The following is a 6,883-nucleotide window of genomic DNA, read 5'->3' as shown; positions in this document are numbered from 1 at the left end:
GGCAAAAGACTTTTTTGCCAATATATCTGCATCAACCTCGGGCTTTTGCTGGCACAGCGATGCCGGTTAGGGGTGTGATTTTTTTCATACTTTTAACTGACATAGCTATGCCGACAGAACTTTTTAAGTGTAGACCAGGCCTGAATCACCAAACTGAAACTACCATTGCCAGAATAATCCACTGCAAGGGCAGAAAATGGGACCAAATGACTCACAGGTGGCCAGTGGGGGATTACCGGTCTCAAGGAGATTTCTGGTTTATTTAAGCCATATTCAAAAATTGACTTGAAACCTGAATTGTGCACATAGCTAGTGTACGTAACTCTGTGTCCCTGTCAGTGTTAGGGCTTATCTACACAGTGCTTTAGTCTGTACCAGAGGGGTGTAAATTTTAGTCCACATTAAGGTGTTGTGCACTAACTGACCCAGGTAGACTCTGCTATTGGCCTGCCCTAAAAATTCCCTAGTATGTGGCAAAGTTGGGAGCCTTCATGCAGACAAGGTGCAGATGAACATCAGTGCTTTTACCATCATATCATATAAACCTACACTGAGCAGGGTTACAGGATGCAGTGATTTAAAATCCCAGAAGTCACCTAGAACCCTGCCTAGTGTTCCCATCATTGCTAACACTGCATCAGCTTTAGCAATAACGGCAAATTTTTCAGAAAAAGAGACTGATGTAAACACAAGCTGGGTGTTGCACTGTTTACATCCACTGCAAGTCTTTGGGGCAGGGAGTATCTCTTGTTAGGGCCCAGATTCTCATACCTTTACTCATTCTGGATAGCATGTTGCTTCATAAGTAATCACAATTAAGTCACCTTTGTTCACATTTGTCCCTAAGGGTTTGCACAGTGCCTGACCTAATGGTACCTTGATCTGATTGAAACTTCTGCGTACTACTGTCATTCAAATTAATAATAACCATCTTCTTTCTATTGTCTGAGGCCACACAACATAGTTTCCCCCTAGAACTTGATTCAATTCAATGTCTTACAGGAAAGATCAGATCATATTTGATATAAGCACTAAGTAAGAAAACAAAGGATCCCAGGCCTCCCTATATTCAGAACTAAATTCACAACTCATCTCTTGCCTTCAGTGATGGAGTCTCTGTTGAGTTTGATAGACTTGCACAGAGAGTTGTTTAAAATGATACTAGGTCATGCACAACTAGTCACACTCTCTCATCCTTGTTGGCCATTTTGTCCACTGGAGCAAAAGGTTGTAATGAGTTGGCAGACAAAGATGCAGCACTTTTGTGCATTGCTAGTGAGACAATAAAGGCAATAGCAAGTAGAACGCATTGAAGGCCAAGGTGCCCACACCACATCCCAGTGCCTGGGCTGTGCAGCAGTGCCGAAGCTTGCTTGCTAACGCTACTGCAAACTGAAGCAGAATCACTAACAAGCCCACCAGCTTTTTTTCCCCTCTGTCCCCTGTGACTGGAGAGGTGTTAACGGACCACTTCACCTTGAATGGTCCCATGAGATATGCGCAGGGCCCTTCAATTTCAGTTTTTATTTTATTTAATTTTTCTTGGGAATTTATCGGTGTTTATTACTGCAAAAACAAAAACAGGTGAAAATCAGGGCAAAAAACTATTAATAATTTTCCTGGGTAAATATTGGGATTTATTTTAGTGGATGGAAAGATGGGGGGGGGGGGAAGTGTTCAGTAGATTAATGCTTTGAATTCTGATCATCAATGTGGTTTGCTGCAGAACTAAAACAGAACTCAAAACACAAAGCCAATTCTGAGTTTAAAAAAACAAGATACCTCTAATCCCCAAATAAAACTTTTCATTTGAATAAACAGTTTATTGTGGTAGATTTAGAACTATTAGCCTATAACTATTTACATTTAATTGGGCCACACCATTTGCTGCGCATACACTCAACTTCATCCTTTTCTCCTATTTTTGTTTTTTTTTTAACTTTTGAATACTACCTTATGTTCTGAAATGTATTCTGATACAGATTTTTGTTTTCTTCCCATTTTAGTGTGTCAAATCTTTAAACTGTTATCTGCGAACAGCTTGAAATGTGTACGTGGTGGGTGTGAGATTCATCAGTACATTCAGATGCACACGCACTTCAGAGCTCGCATGCCTGCCTGTTTGTTTATTGTGTGCACCTTCTAGACTAATACATAGCCTTACTTCAACAGGCAGCTTTGCATATACACACAGACTAATGTATTACTGATATAGACGATATCTCATGCAATGTATTGTATTTTCTTAATAAAACAAGTTATTTTTGTATATTTGAATGATACAAAAGTAGGGTGAAAATCAGAAAAAAATGAATAATACCTTTTGTAAAACCCGGGGACTTTTTGGTAAAAATTGGTTTAAGCTGAAAACGAAGTGGCTTAGATATGTGCTAACTCCTTCTGCTAAACAACCTGTTCCACCTTGTATTTAGCTGTGACACTCAATTCAGGTTTCAAGTCAATTTTTTAATATGGCTTAAATAAACCAGAAATCTTAGAGACTCAAAACCTCTCTGATGTTAATAGCAACCCTCTGGGTTCCTCTGACAGCCCTAGCATCTGGCTGTTCAAACTGTGCAGCCAAGCGCTCTGCCTCAGTGCTCCACACCTGAGCAAACATTTCACTCTTAGATTCACACAGATTATGCAAAGTGCAGCATGCAGCTATGACCACGGGAATATTTTTATCCTTGGTAAGGTCTAGCCCGCCATTTAAACACCTCCAGCGAGCTTTCAAACGGCCAAAGGCACATTTGACTACCATGCGGCACCTGCTCAGCCTGTTGTTAAAATGCTCCTTGCTGCTGTCCAGGTGCCCTGTGTAAGGTTTCATGAGCCAGGGCTGTAAGGGGTAAGACCGGTCTCCCAGGATTACCATGGGCATTTCCACATCCCGCACTGTGAACTTGTGAACTGGTAAGAAAGTCCCCGCCTGCAGCTTTCTGTACAGGCCACTGTTCCTGAAGATGCATGCATCATGTGTCTTTCCAGACCAGCCTGCACTGATGTCCGTGAAACACCCCCGGTGATCCACAAGCACCTGCAACACTATGGAGAAGTATCCCTTCCTATTGATGTATTCAGAGGCAAGGTGGTCTGGCGCTAAAATTGGAATGTGTGTGCCATCAATCGCCCCGCCACAGTTAGGGAAACCCATCTCTGCAGAGCCATCCACTATTTCATGCACATTTCCCAGAGTCATGGTCCTATGCAGCAGGATGTGATTTATTGCTCTGCACACTGGGAGTAATACAGCCCCAACAGTGGACTTTCCTACTCCAAACTGATTTGCAACTGACCGGTAGCAGTCTGGATTCACCAGCTTCTACACAGTGATTGCAACATGCTTCTCTACCGGAAGGGCAGCTCTCAATCTGGTGTCCTTGTGCCGCAGGTTGGGGGATAGCTCAGCACGTAACTCCAGGAAACGTAACTCCAGGAAGGTTGCTTTATGCATCCTAAAGTTCTGTACCCATTGATCGTCATCCCACACCTGCATGACAATGTGATCCCACCAATCAGTGCTTGTTTCCCTAGCCCAAAAGCGACGGTCTACCATACTCAGCTGCTCTGTGAATGCACAAAGCACTGATAAGTTGCTGCCGTCCATATCACACTCGGGTGCCTGCGATTCATCTTCTGCTAACTTTGCGAGTAACTGTGCTGCCATGCGCGATGTCCTCACGACAGCTGACAGCTAACAGCACATAGGAGAGAAGTGCGGGATTCATCCTCTCTCACTGCAGATGCTGGCGCACACTACAAAAGAATGACAGTTGGAAAAACAGTGCGAAAGGAATCCAAAGACCTGTGGAGGGCTGGGACACAAAGCGGTGCATGACGGTACATTTTGCACATCCCAGGATGCGCCATGCTCCGTTTCCGCATTCCCACAACACCTAGTGACGGATGGTGCCGCCAGGCATTGTTGGATACATACCCATAGTCCATTGTTCTCACTGTCAACAAAGGTGCCCAGAATGTGGACACAATCTGTCGACAGAGGGAGAAAATGTAGACACACTTTGGTGACTTTGCTTTTGTCGATTTTTCCTTGGTGACATTAGTTTAATCAAAAAAACTTGCCAGTGTAGACAAGTCCCAAGTCCCTGGACTCTACACTATACGTCCCACCCCTTAGCTGATCACTGGCTTATGGGCCCATCTGAATTCCTTGCTTACTGCTCTTCCTTCATTTGCAGAAGTTGCTAGATTACAACATCTAGGGTAACAACTGGGGTAGATTCCTGAAATGTGGTTTTTGTGGCTTGCCTCTGCCTTTCTTCACTGACAGCTACTACTGTTGCCATCCTGAGTTCATAATGGATTCCTCCCCAAAATCTATTTTTAAATTAAAATGAGCTGGAGGTGTCTCTCTTAAATTCACTTTTCTTTTTTCTTAAATAAAAGACTTAAAAAACCCAGCTTTTCTTGAAGAGGGAATAAAGGGAAGTTTGATTTGCTGGACTCCTAGAAGAAAAGATGTTCTGCCTTGATACATTTGAGAGATTCAGAGTGCTAGTATGCCTGAGTGAAATCTCTACGTATGAAGGCATCTGCAGTCTTGGGTCATTTATTTTATATCTAAGATAGAAAGTCTTTTGTTCCTTAATTCTGTTTGTCACAACCTGACCTCGTACAGTCTGGTACACTGTATGGTCCCCAGTCTGTTGTGGTCCCATGTACTTCTAAGCCCCCAAATGGGCCTAACTCACCAGAAATAAAATATGTGACCTCTATCCCAGGGCACGTAACTGGCCATTTCACAACTATGTGCTTAGCAAAAGGCTAGCTGAACGGGATAAGCCTTGCATGCTGCACTTAAGGTGGCAAAACTCAGGCTCTAGAGGTTGTAAATTTCATGGAGGCAATAAATTCCACAGCTGAGAGTACCTGTCCCCAATCTGGGGTTCATCTGCCTTATTGCCCCCTTGAAAACGTTGAAGACAAGAAGCGGGATCCTGAAATGGGTGGTTAGGCAACCAGAGTGGAGTGCAGAATATCAAAGGTTTCAGAGTAACAGCCGTGTTAGTCTGTATTTGCAAAAAGAAAAGGAGGACTTGTGGCACCTTAGAGACTAACCAATTTATTTGAGCATGAGCTTTCGTGAGCTGTAAAGCTCATGCTCAAATAAATTGGTTAGTCTCTAAGGTGCCACAAGTCCTCCTTTTCTTTTTGCAGAATATCAAAGGGATGTTTTAAAGAGAAGGTGGGTGAGGTAATATCTGTTAGTGGCCCAACTTCTGTTGGTGAGAGAGACAAGCTTTGGCTTGCAGAGAGCCCTTTAAGTTCCCAGAATATTTTATTACTGAACTTTGCTTTATGCTAAATCAGATCAGGTGACCAGATAGCAAGTGAGAAAAATCAGGACACTTTTTTTGTTTTGTTTTGTTTTTTGTTCAGAGGGAGGGGGGTATAGTTGCATGTCTAAACCAAAGCCCCTAATATCCGGATGTGGTGAGGTCATCCTCAGCCTGATTCACACAGGACACCCAGCCAGAGGCACCTGCTGTCATCCCCCCGCGGAAGCACAGCTGCAGCAGCCGCAGGATGGCGTGACTGACTGTGCAGCCGCAGACGCCGGCGCCCAGCAGACCCCATCTGCCTCCAGCGCGGACGAGTGTCCTCCTTCCCGCCTCCCCCAGCCACCCACGCGCCCTCCCAGCGGGGCCCGCCCGCCCGCCAAGCCGGCCCTGGCGGCAGCCGCAGCTCCTCCCGCGGCGGGACACGTGAGCGCCGAGTCCCCGCCCGTGGCTGGCTCGGACTAGGTGTGCGGCTGTGGCCGGGCTGCCGAGCCTGTGCCGACGCCGCGGCTGGGGAGCGCGGGAGCCGCCGCTGTTGGTGTGAGTAGGGCAGGCGCGGCCGCTGGCCGAGAGCGGGGCCCGGCTGGGGTTCGTTCCCGAGCGGCGGCTAGGAGCGGCCGCTCCGAGTGGACAGGACAAGCGGGGCACGCGGGGGCCCCAGCTGCGCTGTCCGGGGGGCGAGTGGGCGGGCTCCCTGGCCCCGCGGGGGAGGAGGACCGGGGGCGGGAGCGGCGGGGCGTCATGTCGCTCTCTGCTCTGCCCGGGCCGGCGCTTGGCGGCTCTGTCACCCTGCGGCTCTCGGGTGCCCGTGGGGAGGAGGCAGACGCACCGGGTAGCCTGAGTCTGGGGCTCCGCGCCAGCCGGGCATGGGGATGTCGGGGTGTGTGGAGACGGGGGATCCTCGTTCACAACCCTCTGGGTCCAAGGGAGCCGCCTTTGCTTTCGGGTGGCCTAGGAGGGGAGTCATTGGCTCCCCTGCTCAAGCGGGAGGGGCGGCCGGTGAGATTTAGCGCGTCCCCCCTCGACCAGCCCTTACTGTCTTGAGTTGTCTGGGAAGCGCCAAAAGGGATAATGAATTTCTTGGTATGTGTTCGAGTGGATGTTAAGGCACCGCTGCCCCAACACTGCCGCTTAATGGGGACGGTCATAGGAGATGCCACGGGCTATATAGTCTGGTATTCGCTCTTCGAGTCCATGCCTACCGTGGCAATTTTAGGTAGCTCTCCCCCTGTTGCAGTAGCAGTGGTGAGGGAAAACGTGTACCTTGGTTATTTGTATTCATACCACTAAGTCAGGTGAGGGGGGATCCCCTGAGCCCAGCTAGCCACGGGTCTAGGCTAGTACTCTCACCAGCAATACTAGTGCTAGTGTAATGAGTGGGAGATTTTAAGAAAATCTTAGTGCAGACCCAGTCTGGGCTATGGATTGGGGCAAATGATACAATAATTGTACTACAGGTACCATAGTTGCAACAGGATTTGGTCTTGTGCATGCAGGAAAACCAAACCGTACTGTAACACAATCAAGGCACTACTGTATAGTAGTAGTATAGATCAGTACATAGTGGTTATTGCCAGACC

The 6,883-nt window shown here is 47.3% G+C and overlaps 1 protein-coding gene across 2 annotated transcripts in view; it reads left to right on the top strand.

Moving 5' to 3' along the window:
* The first annotated feature begins 5,667 nt into the window (after positions 1–5,667).
* SNX10 (sorting nexin 10) overlaps positions 5,668–6,883 on the top strand; it is a 64,542-nt gene continuing 63,326 nt past the window's right edge. The window contains exon 1 of one of the 2 annotated variants that reach the window (XM_084619076.1): positions 5,668–5,843. The gene's annotated coding sequence lies outside the window, so the exon portion shown is untranslated. The remainder of the gene's footprint in view (positions 5,844–6,883) is intronic. The other variant, XM_084619077.1, reaches the window with a different exon arrangement.

Source organism: Lepidochelys olivacea, assembly GCF_965140295.1.
Source record: "Lepidochelys olivacea isolate rLepOli2 genome assembly, chromosome: 2".
In the NCBI taxonomy this organism is placed as follows: domain Eukaryota; kingdom Metazoa; phylum Chordata; order Testudines; family Cheloniidae; genus Lepidochelys; species Lepidochelys olivacea.
This window is presented reverse-complemented; position numbering and strand designations above follow the sequence as displayed.